Here is a 16,363-nt window from a genome sequence, read left to right on the forward strand (position 1 = left end):
TTTCCAGAATAGCTCTCTCTTTTCTGGACAAATATTTTTGGTCTCTTCTGACTCTTCAGCCCATGTGGGGCATCCCTTCATGATTTGACAGCCAGGGATACCTGGAGGTCTTTGATGTTGGCTGAGCTTCCCAGAGTGCAGGAAGAAGAAAGCTCAGTTTTCTTGTCACACTTCTTCCCCAGAGCATGATAAACCTGCACGGACTCTAGCATTGCAAAGCAGAGAACTGTGAGACTTCGCACATATTTCTTGGATGAGTTCAGGTGCCTTCCTTCTTTTCTTTCTCTGGGAATCCTGTGGCTTCTCTTATGCCTTGGGCACATTTCCTGAGAGAAATGTATCTTGATCTTTCCTGGTTTGGTTTTCTCTGCTCCTTTTGCTCTCCACCTTCCCCGTAGCCCCATAGATTGGCAGGTTTTGCTAGATACACCTTCAGAAGGAATGCAGTGAGAAGCCTCAGGTCTAATCCCAGGAGCTCCGTCACTGGCTACAGTACTGCCAGAAAGCATAATTCCTTAAGATAGGCAGTCAGGGTCCTTTGCCTGGAGTTTGGCTTTAGGGACCTCATCGATGGACGAGAGGCTTTGCGCTTTTTATCCTTGACTTATTACAGGGCCAATGCAGGGTGTTTGCCTTGGCCTCCATCTCCGTTACCCCTATGTCCCTCGAGTCTTCAGGTGTTGTTAGGGTGAAACTTTGGTATTGGTCAGCCACTGTCAAGAAGTTCAGAAGCTGGAGAAGGTGAATATCCTCCACCATTTTATTGATGTCTTCCCAATCAGTGCTGCTCTCAATCCCAGTCTCAAGTGTCCCTCAGTCCTCAAGACTCAGGTTGTTCTTTCCCAAAATGCCAATTTCACACGCAGATTTCTCAGGGCTCATGGGATCCAGGCAGGACAGGAGCTCGTCAATATCCAGGGTTTCTATCAGGTACTATGGAGGATTGTGATTTTCTCCTGGGAGCTCATAAGCATCCGGAGGCTTTGAAATCTCAGTTTCAATCTGCTCCAAATTCTCTTCCTCTATTAGTACCTGGCTTTTAGTGGGATCCAATTGGCTGGATTCTGTTCTGGGTGTGGTATGGAACTGTCTCCAAGTTCAGGTTGTAGGCTTCTGTCTTGTACCTGGCTATTTCTGTTGCTGTTGAACTCAGGGACTTCTGAAATATGAGGCTGACAGAATTTTTGCCTTGCGGGTCTCAATCCCAGAGAAGTGTCCATCCTCATGGCAGTGTCAATGTCTGCAATAGAATCAAAGAAGATGTCAATGCCTGGTAAGTAACAATTACCTCCTACCTACCAGCAGGGTAATCAGGCTCCTGACAAGAGCAGATATGGCAAATTTATTCTTAACAGTCATGGAGATGAATTAGTTCATAGACACAGGAGAGCAAGGCATTGCCTGGGATAGCTATAAATGGTGAACATTGGTGTCATCTTCTTTGTGTTTCCTGGGATCAACATTTATAAAAAGGAGAGTCAAAGTGACTTAAAGTATGGAATGTCTTAGGCTGGTGTTCTGTCTGAATGGTAGAGCTGTTGTCTCCAGTGTGGAGAATGTTGGTTTAGAACCCCAAATCTCCTAAAAGAAAAAAGGTGTAAAATGCCTAGGATTCTCATTTTGACTGTTCTCAATTTTCTGCATGTATAGGGTTAGGATCACTGCACAACATGAACTATTAGGAAGGGGAACTGTTCTCACGAAGAGTTGAAATAGAAATCACTTCTGTTATTATCATTCTTATCTTCAGTGTCTCATAAAATAGATGAGCAAGAACAGATGTAGGCACTTAGCTTTGGACACGATACCTGAAACCATGTATTAAACCCTGGCTTAATCGATTGATGAACAGTCAAACTACCATGACCAGGGTTGGTTTTGAAGTTTTTGTAAGAAGAAACAAGTAGGCCATGAAGGAAGAATTTTAATAAAAATATGATATGTTTGGAGCAACTCTCTGGCAAGGCAAAACACACAGGGTGCTCACAGTGTGCTTCTCATGGTCTCCTAGTTGAGCATGGACACTCCTGGCCAGAAGTGCCCTGCACCCCCACCTTCCAGTGTCTGCAGTAACACGGTGCTGACTAAGGATAGCGGTTGAAGTCTCTGGACTTTATTTCTACATCTCTGTGTACTTCCCACTCCTCAATCTCAGGCTGAATCCTTGTTTTGAATATGAATCTCCGTCCCTACCTTTCTTGCTGGAAACTCATTTCTGTGGTGGATTCAGCAGTCCCAGAGTAGTCAATTGCAGAGGTGGAGACAGATGGCAGGGCACTTGTGGGCTGCACCTGCTTTAGCACCAGCACCATTTCTGATTGAGGGGCAGAGGCAATAGTTCCAGTGTAAGGCACAGAGCCATAGGGTGGCAGGCAGGAGACAAGCTCTCCAGACAGCACAGGGCCCCGTGTGCCCTGATCATAGTAATATACCTGGCTTGCTTGTTGGTAGGAAAGTGACAGGCTATGTTCTTGATTTGGAAAATAAGAAGGTGGTCCCTGCACCAGGCTAGCAGAGTGTATTGGATACAGAGGGATCATGGTATTGATATCTGAAGTGTTAACATACTGGGCTGAAATTCCTGTGGAAGAAATGGCTGTGTCCTGCTCCATCAGTCATAGCAATGTTCCTGTGTGAAGATGAGTGGTTTCCAGTGCTTTCTGTGATACCCCACTGAAAGGGACCAGGATAGGAGGAAGCTGACATGTACATCTGGCTCTGGTCAGGGACCACAGAGAACATGGTCATGCTAGAGTGTTGGTACTGCTGGGCACTCTCCATGAGTGGCTGCAAGGATGTGTCAGAAGCAGAGGGCAGCAGCCATGCTGAGCTGACAGCTTGGGTGGCCACACTGGAGAAGCTGTAAACACTTTCTGTTAGTGAAGCTGCATTGCTCACCACAGGAAGAGGGAGCTGTAGAGCAGGTGCTGTGCCACGAAAAGATGGATTTTGGATATTGTCAGTGGGAAGCAAAAGGGCAATAAAAATGAGATGTGCAAGTTTTCCCGTAATTTTAGAAGCAGAATTATGTTAATGTTGATGCATTGAGAAAGGCTCTGATACCAACATTCACTGAAATACTGGAAAACAAGCAGTCCAGTGTGGCTGTAGGTATCAGAATATTTTGGTACACTAAGCATATACTGGAAACCAAGAGAGATACAAGGACATTCTTAGTGTGTTCATTAGAAAACTTTACTGCTGTAAACAATTATGTTTAGTGTTTCACTTTGCTTGTGTGGGATACATGGGACTTCCTGGAGATCACTTATCACCCTCTTAGTGCCTGGGTTTTGCTCCTGATTCAAAATGAATAAATGAGAATCAGATACTTTAGAAATGCTTTTTAGAAAATAAAAATAAATGGCACTCTCTTTTTCCTCATCTGCTTGTGGCCATTGTCAGAATAATGATCACACTTATATTTCATCCGTGAAGTACAATGTGACTTCTATAGAGCAGGATATTTTAAATTCTAGAAAGAGAAAAAGACAATGTTGAAAAAGAACATCATAGAACTATGAGTATAAAAATATTAATGAAAAACTGGTATGAATCATTCAAAGAATAATAAATATAAGAAATAAGTTTCTGTTATACATTTAATAGTTTTAAAATGAACATTATCTTTTCTTATTGTGGTAGATAACAATAACTTAAACAAATTCCACAATAACTGGTGATTTTGATAGCATATTTGATCTGTGCTTATAAAGCAATTATCAGTAGAAATTATGTAACAGGTATAAACATGTAGTATAGGTGTGTGTATTGGTATCCATAATTTATAAAGAAATATTTTAATTAAAGTTTTAAAACTTATAGTCAGCCCACATTTTCCTGCATTTCATTAACATTGAGAAGTCACTCATAGACATGGCTCTTGTGGAAATTTTATTTATTCATTTATTTTTTCATTTTTAAATTTTTTATTGTTGCATTATATTCATACATCATATTGGGGAATCTGTGGAAATTTTAGACAAAGAAAGCATACATTGTTTTTTTTTTTTTTGGTGAGGAGCTTATTTCATCTATACTATAGCATATGTTCTTACTGCATCTAGGCTTATGTTTAATTATATTGCATAATGTTATCCATGGTTTTCTGTGTTGCTTTTCATTTGGTGCTGTTCTCAATGTTGGTATAAAAATTTGCATTTTAAGATGTATGACTACAATGCACCAATAAGAAAATTTAAAAAAGAAAGTAGGTTGTGTTTTGATTAATTAGCAAAGTTCTTTACATGTTATATTTCTATTCTGTTTTTCACTTTCACTGTAAACAATTATGTTTAGCTGGGCATGGTTGTGCAAGCTTGTAATCCCTGCACTTGGGAGGTGGAGACAGGAGGATTGCACAGGTTCGAAGCCAGCCGTGCTGGCTTAAGAGACCTTGTTTCCAAATTTTAAAAAAGTATAAAAATAGGTCTGGGAGTGTATCCCAGAGGTAGAATGGTTTCCAGGAACCCCAGTACCACCAAAAAAAAAAAATTACGTTTAGTGTTTCACTTTGCTTGTGTGGGATACATGGGACTTCCTGGCGATCACTTATCTCCCTCTTAGTACCTGGGTTTTGCTCCTGATTCAAAATGAATAAATGAGAATCAGGTACTTTAGAAATGCTTTTTGGACAATAAAAATAAAAGGCACTTTCTTGGCTTGTGTTTCTTCATCTACAAAGTGGCCATTGTAAGAATGATAACACTTATTATATTTCATCCATGAAGTACAATGACAGATACATGTGACTTCTATAAAGCAAGGATATTTTAATTTCTAGAAAGAGAAAAAGACAATGATGAAAAAGAACATCATAGAACAAAGAGTATAAAAATATTAATGAAAATCTGGATAGGAATCATTTGAAGAATAATAAATATTCTAAGAAATAAGTTTCTGTTATCATACATTTGATAGTTTTAAAATGAACATTACCAAGCCTAGTGTTGTGGCGCAGGCTTGTAATCCCCGCTCTTGGGAGGCGGAGACAGGAGGATCTCCCAGGTTGGAAGCCAACCTCGCTGGCTTAAGAGACCCTGTTTCCAAATAAAAATATAAAAATAGGTCTCGGAGTGTAGCCCGGAGGTAGAGGGTTTCCAGGAACCCACCACCAAAAAAAAGAAAATTAACATTACCATCTCTTATTGTGGTAGATACCATTAACCCAAACAAATTCCACAATCAGTGGTGATTTTGATAGTATATTTGATCTGTACTTGTAGAGAAATTATCAGTAGAAAGTATGTAACTGGTATAAACATGTACTATAGGTGTGTGTATTGGTATCCATAATTTCTAGAGAAATATTTCAATCAAAGTTTTTTTGTGTTTTTTATTTTAACAATTTTTTAATTGAACATAAATAGTATACATTTAAACTATATTTGGTGCCCTCTCCCCCCCGCCCCCGTTTTCCCTTCCCCCCTCCCACCAATGGTTGTCTAGGTTAACCATGTCTTATTCATAATTTTACACATGTTCAGATGTAGACCCTCATTAATCAGGATCAGCCTTTTTCCTCTCCTATCTTTCCATTCAAGCTTTGCTGGTATTTCCCCTCCATTATCTGGAGTCCCACTGGTATCCTTTGTGTTTCCTAGTTTGGGCATATTAGAGGAAACATATGTACCTTCTCCTTCTGTGCTTGGCTGATCTCACTTAACATAATGTTCTCCAGGGCTTTCCATCTTCTTGCAAATGATATAATTTTGTTCTTCTTTATGGCTGAATAGAATTCCATTTTGTGTATTTCCCACAGTTTTGCTATCCATTCATCTGTTGATGGTGGTCTGGGTTGGTTCCATATTTTGGCTATTACAAATTGTGCTGCTATGAACATAGGTATGCATATGTTGCTGTAGTTCTCTGAATTCAACCCCTTTGGAAAGACCCAGGAGTGGTATAGCTGGATCATATGGTGGATCTTTTCCCACCTTTCTTAGGAATCTCCATACAGATCTCCATAGTGGTTGAACTAGTTTGCATTCCCACCAACAGTGTAAAAGAGTTTCTCTTTCCCCACATCCTCGCCAGCATTTGTTGTTGTTTGATTTCTTTATGCTTGCCACTCTGACTGGGGTTAGATGGAATCTCAGTGTAGTTTTGATTTGCATCTCCCTGATGGCCAGCGATGAAGAATATCTTTTCATGTATCTATTGGCCCTTTGTATCTCTTCTTTTGTGAAGTGTCTATTTAGTTCATTTGCCCATTTCTTGATTGGGTTGTTTGTTTTGCTAGTGTAGAGTCTTTTGAGCTCTGTATATTCTGGATATTAGCCCCCTATCAGAATAGTGGCTGGTAAAGATCCTTTCCCATTCTGTCGGCTTCCTCTTTAGGTTATTGATAGTTTCCTTTGATGAGAAGAAACTTTTTAGTTTGATGTTATCCCACTTGTTTATTCTTGCTTTAATTTCCTGAGCTTTGGGGTTTTTGTTGAGAAAGTTACTGCCTGTGCCAATATGTTGTAGTTTTGAACCTATGCTCTCCTCTACTAACTTCACAGTCTCAGGTCTAATTTCTAAGTCTTTGATCCATCTTGACTTGATTACTGTATTTCGTGAGATATAGGGGTTTAGATTCATCTTTTTACAAATGGTTAGCCAGTTCTCCCAGCACCACTTGTTGAAAAGGCTGTCTTTTCTCCAGCTAATCTTTGACAAAGTTTGGCCCCTTTGTCAAAGATTAATTGACTAAAGATGTGTGGATTTGTTTCTGTATCTTCTATTCTAATCCACTGGTCAGTATATCTGTTATTGTGCCAGTACCATGCTGTTTTTACTACTATTGCTCTATAGTATAGTTTGAAGTCTGGGATTGTAATGCCGCCTGCATGTTTCTTATTGTTGAGAATTGCTTTGGCTGTTCTAGGTCTTTTCTTTCTCCATATGAAGTTCATGATTGATTTTTCTAGGTCTCTGAAGAATGTCACTGGTATTTTAATGGGAATTGCATTGAACCTATAGATCAGTTTTGGCAGAATGGCCATTTTGATGATATTTATTCTGCCTATCCATGAGCACGGGAGATCTTTCCATCTTCCAAGGTCTTCTTCAATTTCTTTCTTTAATGTTTTATAGTTTTTGTTGTAGAGGTCTTTTACATCTTGGGTTAGGTTTATTCCTAGGTATTTTATTGGTTTTGAGGTTATAGTGAATGGAATTGTTTTTTTTTTTTTGTTTTTTTGTTTCTTTCTTTCATTGTGGATTTGTTGTTGGCATAAAGAAAAGCCACTGATTTCTTTAGGTTGATTTTGTAACCTGCGACTTTGCTGAATTTGTCAATCAGCTCCAGAAGTCTTTTGGTTGAGTTCTTTGGGTCTTCCAAATAAAGGATCATGTCATCTGCGAATAAGGATAATTTTAATTCCTCTCTTCCTATGTGAATTCCTTTGATTTCCTTCTCTTGTCTGATTGCTGCAGCAAGAGTCTCAAGGACTATATTGAAAAGGAGTGGTGATAGTGGGCATTCTTGTCTTGTTCCCGACTTTAGCGGAAATTCTTGGAGTTTTTCCCCATTCAATATGATGTTAGCTTTGGGTTTACAGTATATTGCCTTAATGATGTTGAAGTACTTTCCTTCTATCCCAATTTTTTGCAGTGTTTTTAACATAAATGGGTGTTGGATTTTTTCGAATGCTTTTTCAGCATCTATTGCTATGATAATGTGGTTTTTGTTCTTGATTCTATTTATGCGGTGAATAACATGTATTGATTTGCGTATGTTGAACCAGCCTTGTTTTCCTGGGATGAAACTGACTTGGTCATGATGTATTATTCTCTTGATATAGTTTTGAATGCGTATAGCTAATATTTTGTTTAGAATTTTTGCACCTATGTTCATTAAGGATATTGGACTGTAGTTTTCCTTTCTTGCGGTTTCTTTATTTGGTTTGGGGATTAATGTGATACTGGCCTCATAGAAGGAATTTGGGAGAGTTCCATCTCTTTCGATTTCCCAGAACATGTTATGAAGTATTGGTATTAGTTTTTCACTGAAAGTTTTGTAGAATTCAGCTGGGAACCCATCTGGGCCTGGGCTTTTCTTTGGTGGAAGAATTTTTATTGCCGTTTCTATTTCTTTGGTTGTTATTGGTTGGTTTAGGCTTGCTATGTCCTCTTGGCTGAGTGCAGGAAGGTTAACTGTGCTTAGAAATCTATCAAATTTCTTCCAGGTTTTCAAGTCTATTGGAGTATACATTTTTAAAGTAGTTTCTGATAATCTTTTGAATTTCTTCGCTATCTGTGGTGATATCTCCTTTTTCATTTCTCATTTTGATAATTTGAGTTGATTCTCTTTTTCTTTTAGTTAGGTTGTCCAGGGGTTTATCAATTCTATTAATCTTTTCAAAGAACCAACTTTTTGTCTTATTAATTCTTTGAATTGTTTTTTTGTTCTCTATTTCATTTATTTCTGCTCTAATTTTAATGATTTCTTGCCTTCTGCTGGCTTTGGGAATAGACTGTTGCAGAATTTCTAGGTCCTTGAGTTGTGTCATTAGGTTGTTTACTTGGTGGTTTTCTGTCCATCTTATGTGGGCACTCAATGCAATAAACTTTCCTCTTAATACTGCCTTCATGGTGTCCCATAGATTTTGGTAGGTTGTATCTCTGTTTTCGTTTGTTTCCATAAATTTCTTTATTTCTTCCCTAATTTCTGCTCTTACCCATTCACCATTCAATAGGGTATCATTCATTTTCCATGAATTTGAATACTTCCTTTCGAGTTTCCTGTTGTTGATTTCTACTTTTATTCCATTGTGGTCTGAAAAGATGCAAGGAATTATATTACATTTTTTGAATTTGCTGGTATTTTCTTTGTGTCCCAGGATGTGGTCTATTTTGGAGAAGGTTCCATGGGCTGCTGAGAAGAATGTGTATTCTGTAATTCCTGGTTGAAATACTCTGAAAATGTCTATTAGGTCCATTTGGTTCATGGTTTCCTTTAGTTCTAAAGCGTCTTTACTCATCTTTTGCTTTGAAAATTGATCCAGTGGTGTGAAAGGCATATTAAAGTCTCCCAGAATTATTATATTTGGGTCTACTTGGGATCTTATATCCAGAAGGGTTTGTTTACAAATGTGGTTGCACCCACATTTGGGACATAAATATTTACTATCATTATATCTTCTTGGTGTATTGTTCCTTTTAATAAAAGAAAGTGGTCTTCCGGGAAGATGGCGACTGAGAAAAGCGGGGCTTAAGAGCCCCGCTAACAACCAATCTCCATTACCACAAAATCAGCTCCTTTCATAGCCAAAAAACACCATCACCAGAGAAACAAAAAAACCACCAGGCTCCAGAGAGTAAGCAGACTGAAAACAGAGCTCAGAGCCACAGAGGAGATACACCGGCATCACGCCCGAGGACGCAGCAGCAGCGCCATACTGCCGGCGGCAGCGGCGAGTTCACCGGACGGCTACAGCAAGCCGAGGTGAGCCGCTGCGGAACAGCCAGGCGGGATTTTTCAGCGCAGGGAGCATCTAAAGCTCACAGTGGCTGAGCTCAGCACACGCTGCAGGGACTCAGAGTGGAACTCAAAACCAAGAAGAAATAAGCCAGCCTCACGGCCAAGGGCGTAGAAGTGGTGCCATATTGCCACCGGCGGCAGCAGCAGCGAATTCACCGAGTCCAGTACAGCTACATCTGCGAACTCAAGAACAGTGAGTCACATTGCAGGCCCCAGAGGAGAAATCCCAGTACTGTACTCCCTGGGACTTGACCCAGTGGGGGAGTGGCGGTGGCAGAGATATCACACCATAGGAGAATGTGCAACCTGGCACCCCCCATAGTTTAAAGCAGCCTCTATCAACTCCCTGGGTCGGAGACTCTGTGATACAACCCAGTAAAGGAGTAGTGGGGTATTAGATACTACTGACTCGAGATCCAGAGCACCTTAAGTGAAGCTGCAGTGACCCAGGGAAGAACCCAGAGAAGGCACAAACTTCCGAAATCATGGGAAAGAGGAATAACACTGGAGCAATGAATGCCCACAACCCCACAACATCAGAACCCGATAAAACAGAAAATCAGAGATTTCTAGAAGATCAAATCAGGAAAATAACTGTAGAAATAATAGAGGTGCTTCAAAAAGAACTCAGAGAGAGCCAAAAAGAGATAAAGGATGCAATTAATGAAGTAAAGACCTCAATTCAAAGCACAAACAACTGATTAGACCACATGGAGAACAGAATCTCACTCTTAGAAGATGATCATTCCAAAAATGAACGCATAGTTTCTAATCTAGAAAAAAATATCCGACAGCAGGAATCTGATATTGAAGAAATATTGGCCCATTTTAAGAGAGCTAACCTAAGAATAACTGGAATAGAGGAGGGAAAAGAATGTGAAACCAAAGGGATCAACAATCTCTTCAAGGAAGTAATAGCAGAAAATTTTCCAAACATAGAGCAAGAGGTTGATACACAGGTCCAGGAAACTTATAGAACTCCCTTTAGACAGGATCGGAGAAGAGGATCCCCACGCCACATAATTGTCAAAATGACCAATGTGGAAGCCAAGCAGAGAATCTTAAAGGCAACAAAAACAAAGGGCCAAGTGACATTCAGAGGCAAACCAATTAGAATCACTCCAGACTTCCCAAACCAAGTCATGAGAGCCAGAAGGGCTTGGAGTAACATATTCCAAACTCTGAAAGAAAACAACTTCCAGCCAAAAATTTCCTACCCAGCAAAACTTTCTATCAAATTAGATGGAAAAATAAGAAGCTTCCATGACAAACAGAAACTGAAGGAATTTATGTCTTCAAAACCAGCGCTAGAGAAAATACTCAAAGAGATTAACTACAAAGAAGAAATAGGTAACACACACCAGAACCAGAGAAACAAGAGTTTCCATCCAACAGACAACTAAGATTGGTTATCTGTGGAGATTCATTATTAGGTTAGTCTTTTACCTATCTCTAAAGGGTATTGTTTGCCTTTATTGTTGTTAATTTTTAGGATTTCTAGTTGGAATATTAATATACCTTCAGATATAGCATTTGGAAATACTTTATCCCATTCTATTAGTAACTGTTAACTCTGTTTACATTGTCTTTGGATATACAATATTTTTTTTTATTTTTTAGGGAGTTTGTATACTCTTCTGTTGCCTGTGCCATTGAAATCATATCCAAGAAATCACTGCCAATTTCAATGTTGTGAGGTTTTATGACCCAAATTTTCTTCTAAAAGTTTATAGTCTTAAGATTTATATTTAGGTCTTTTATCTATTTTGAGTTAATACTTGTATATGGAATTAGGTAAGGGTCCAATTTTATTCTTTTCCATGTAATTATTATTTTTCAACAATATCTAGTTAAAAGATTATTATTTCCACCACCAAATGTTTGTGGAAACCTTGTCAAAAATAACTTGACAATACAGGGAAGAATTTAGCTCTAGGCTTTTATTTAACTCCAATGGTTTATATATCTGCCTTTAGAACAGTACTACACTGTTTCAATTATTGTAGCTTTATATGGTTTGAAATCAGAAAATATATATCTTCTAGCTTTGTTCTTTTTCAAGATCGTTTTGGGTACCTAGAGTCCATATTCCATATTAGGATAGATTTTTTTTCTGAAAAAAAAATATATAAATATATGATAGTTTCACCTAAAAAATAGAAAAAAAAATATTCTCTGGTAAGAAAGAAAGCAAAAATAAAATTGAAATGTTATCATTAAGTCATCAAAAGTTTGGTATCAGACAAATGAAACTGTTATGTAAGATTATCATTTTTAATTTTGGGTAAATTGCTATAATACTAGATGTCAACCACTAAGCCAAGCATGGGAAGGAGCGATGGGGAGAGAATGGGGTGGGGATCGGGTGGGGGCTGACTGGGCAATGTGTGCATGTATGTCTACAAAAGTTTGTATCCCACTATGATGTATGAATACAGTGCACCAATTAAAAAAAAATAAAAAAAATAAAAGGAAGTGCCCTGATTTGTCTCTTTTGATGTGTTTTAGTTTAAAGTCTGCTTTGTTGGATATCAGGGTTGCTACCCCTGCTCTTTTTTGGTCACCATTGGCATGGTATATTTTTCCCATCTTTTCACTTTCAGCCTGTGAATGTCTTTGGCTGTGAGGTGAGTTTCTTGCAGACAGCATATATTTGGATTATGTTTCCTAATCCAAATTGCTAGTCTATGTCTTTTGATTGGTGAGTTAAGTCCTTTGACATTAAGAGATATTATTGAAATATGATTTTTGTTTTCTGCCATTTTGTGTTCTGTCTACTCTTGGGTAGTGTGGTCTTTCTTCTTTACTTAAATGGCCCACTTATTCCTCTCTTCTCTGATTCTGAAGTCTGCTTCTTTTTTCTTCCTTATGGTTTATTTCTTTAAGAATTTTCTCTAGTGTTGGCTTTGAATTCATGAATTTTTTGAGATTCTGTTTATCCTGAAAGACTTTGGTTTCACCATTGATCTTGAATAGTAGTTTTGCTGGATAGATGAGCTTTGGTTGGAAGTTATTTTCTTCCAGAGTCTGAATCACGCCGTACCAGTCTCTCCTAGCATTCATGACCTGGGTTGTATAGTCTGGGGTGATTCTTATTGTTTTGCCTCTATATGTCACTCTTCCTTTTGCTCTCACTGCTTTTAAGATTCCTTCCTTGGATTCTATGTTGGTCATTTTGGTTATTATGTGGCGTGGAGTGGTCTTTCTTTGGTCCTGTCTCAGTGGAGTTCTGTATGCCTCTTGGACATGAAGGTCCAAGTCTCTTTCCAAATTTGGAAAATTCTCTGAGATTATTTCCTTAAAGACATTACAGATGCCCTTGGTCTGTACCTCTATTCCTTCTTCAATGCCTATTATCTGTAAGTTAGGATGCTTCATATTATCCCATATTTGCTGGATGTTTAGGTTTTGTTGCTGTAGAGATTTCTGTATATCGTTGTGTTTTTGGTTTGGGATGCACTGTCTTCTAATATTGATATTCTGTTTTCCATTTCATCTAATCTTCCAGAATTTCTTTCTATTGCTGTCTTCATTTCACTTATTGCCTCTTTCATTTCATTCCAGACCTCTTTCTGGTTCTTTTTTAGTGTTTCTATCTCACCTTTAACCTCCTCTATACTTGTTTTAAAGCCTTTCATCATATTGTACATCAAGATTCTGAACTCCCCATCTTGCATTTCTAGAAGGTCAGTATTCGTGATTTCTGCTGTCTCCTCATAATTTCTGGTTCTCATATTTATAGCGTTCTCTGTCCTGTTTTTCTGGTTTCTACCCATCGATCGTGAGTATTATACTTAGTCCAATCTTAATATTAGGAGTTTAGGGGTATCAGCAAGTCAGCAGAGCTTTTCCAGTTGAGGGTGGGTGATGTGGGAGGAGCTGGGGTGATGGGTAAAGGAGTCAGATTAGGTAGAGGGTATGTTTAGGTTGAGAAAGACTTTAAGTACGATAAGGTAATATCTTGCTAAGAATGAGAGAGAGTTAACTAGTAGGACTCTTGTCGTTAGGAGAGTAAGTATGGATATATGAAATACTTTGAGTATTAAACAAGGAGGTATATTATGGGGAAAAGTTTTGGGGGAGAAGAGTATGTAGGTTAGTGTGGAAAAGTTTGTAAATAGGGGTGATGGAAGGAGCAGACAAACATAAAAAATAATCCACACAAGATACCAAGAATATTATGGAATCCAAGAAAAAGAAAGGAAAAACCAATAAAAGGAGAAGAAAAAAGGAAGGAAAGAGGAAGAAAGAGGAAAAAAAGGACAAGAATAAAATAAAAGGAACTAGCAACTGTATGAAATCAGAAAATAAGGAAAACTATCAAATATTTATATATATAAAAAAGTTAAAGTAAAAGAAGGGTGGGTTAAGAAAAAAATATAAAACAGCAATAACCATACCAAAAACAAAAGCACTATAAAAGCAAAACAAAACAAAACATCCACAATAAAAGTGAAACAAACAGTCCTACTTATTTATGAATATGGGGTCAGGTCCATATAATATTTGCGTATTGATTGTTTTGGTAGCTTTTAGAATATAATCCAATGTCTCTTAGTTTTCTTTGTACTCTATTTTTATCTTCTTAGGTCACTCTGGGTGTTTGGACACCTTTCTTTCCTTTAACTGCTTTGGGTTTATGTGTCAGGATATCTGGTTTCACTGTTATTAGATTCTGTACAAATCTCAGGTTCTGTAAAATTCCAACCTGTAGTCAGCACGTCTGCACTCACCACCCTAGACTCCCACCTGTGCTTCCCTACAGCAGGGGTGGAGGATGTCCAAAGTATACTTGGGGCCTCCCCCTGAGGTCCTTTGCAGATATTGTGTCTCGATGGATTTTCCTGTGTCTCTGGAAATTCCAACTGGGCTAGGCGGTGTGGTCCCAAGATGTACCCTGGGCAAAGGGATGCCGGTTCCTAGATGCCCACACTTACTGCCAGAGCTCTGCCTATTCCGAGAGTGCAGGCTGGGTGCGCTGCTATTACTGGACCCAGGTTGTGAGTGGGTGCAGCTGCCTATTGCTGCTGCTATGCTCTTCCAAGGTGTATTGAGCTGTGTTATCGATTAGAACTAAGCATCAGGCTACTGGGCAGGCAGGAACTCCCAGCGATTGGCCAGGGGTGCAGGATAGGTGCGCAAGGGTCTGGGTGCACAGGCAGTGCGCGTTGTCCAGCAGTGATCTCTGCCTCCCGCGGGACGTAGAAGCTGGGGGGCCCCGAGGAGATTTCAGGGGCGCACAGAGCTTTCGCTGCCTGGAAGGCAGGCTCCGATTTAGGGGTGGCAGTGGCACAGGCACTGACTACTAGCAGGGGTCCGGGGCGCAGACCGGGTGTGCAAGGACAGTGCTGGGTTCTGAGGCATGGGACAGATGCCCCGGGCCAGTGCTGGGGTTGAGGCTGGGGCACACGCTAGGACACGCACTTTCCCTGGACGCACTCAGGTACCTGTCTTCCTTGGTTCAGGCTTCTGTGGGAGTCTCCGTGCTGTTGTGATCCAGTCGCTGGTGAGCACACAGAATTATGATGTGAGTGCTGCTCGCTGCTTAAGATGAGGTCCTATGTCCGTTTTCAGTCCCGGATTATCTTGCCGCGGAGATTTCAGGCAGGCAGGCAGCCGCGCAGGCAGCCCACCAGCGAGCGTCCTGATTGTATCTGCAGCAGGTTCGGTGTCGATCTTTGTTCTTCTTCTTCGAGTTCAGGGTTCCGCCGAGGTACCTGGATCTGTTTTGGTTCCTGGTATGTATTTATTTTGTTGATTAAGACACTGCTTTCTAAGTAGTTGAACTTTATTTGTTTCAGCTACTGAGAAGTGCTGTGTCCCTCAGTCGCCATTTTGAATCCTCTCTCAATCAAAGTTTTAAAACTTATAGTCATCTCACATTATCCTGAATTGTACCAACATTGAGAAGCCACTCTTATAGACATGGCTCTTGTGGAAATTTTAGACAAAAGGAAGCATACATTTGTGTGTGTGTGTGTGTGTGTGTGTGTGTGTGTGTGTGTATGTAAGGAGCTTCTTTCATCTATACTATAGCATATGTCCTTACTGCATCCAGGCTTATGTTGAATAATATTGCATAATGTTATCCATGGTTTTCTGTGTTGCTTTCCATTTGGTGCTGTTCTCAATGTTGGTATGAAAATTTGCATTTTAAGATGTATGACTACAATGCACCAATAAGAAAATTTAAAAAAGAAATTAGGTTGTGTTTTGATTAATTAGCAAAGCTCTTTACATGTTATATTTCTATTCAGTTTTCCAATTGCTTTGGGAATCATTTTTGTGGTTTGTTTCTTTTAGGACTTTGTGTATTTACGCTAAATTCTTTAACTCCTTAGATATTAGGCTTTAAAACAGTATTTGAAGTGTAAAGGAAGGACAGGAGTGTAGTGGAAGTTTGTGTAGCATCCCAGAGATCCCTCTAGTAATTCCTGAAGTGTTGAATAAAGTTACAAAACACAGAAAAGGAATATAATTAAGAAGCTGGACACAGTGGTATCAGCCTATTGTCACAGGCACTTGGGTGTAATGATAAATCTGAGGCCAGTCTGGGCAATTTAATAAGACCCTGTAATAAAATAAATTTCAAAAGAATGGTAGTGTACTCCTGGGCCCAATACTCAGTACTAAAAACTAAAAGGATAAAACTGGTTATGAAAGTTGTGCAGGGTAGAAATAACCTGCACTTGTTGTGATCCAGAGGCTGAGGAGTATAAGAGATGTAGTCCATGAGTTCAAGTTTTCCCTGGGCAACAGAGGGAGACTGTCTCAGAAACAATACAAAACACAAACCAGTACAAAGAAGAGCAAACTGTAAGTGTAAAGGAATTCCACAGTTTAGCTCATTCAGTCACATATCTCTAAATATTACCCACCAGATAAGAAATATCA

This window comes from Muscardinus avellanarius (assembly GCF_963383645.1).
Source record: "Muscardinus avellanarius genome assembly, chromosome: 15".
NCBI lineage: Eukaryota > Metazoa > Chordata > Mammalia > Rodentia > Gliridae > Muscardinus > Muscardinus avellanarius.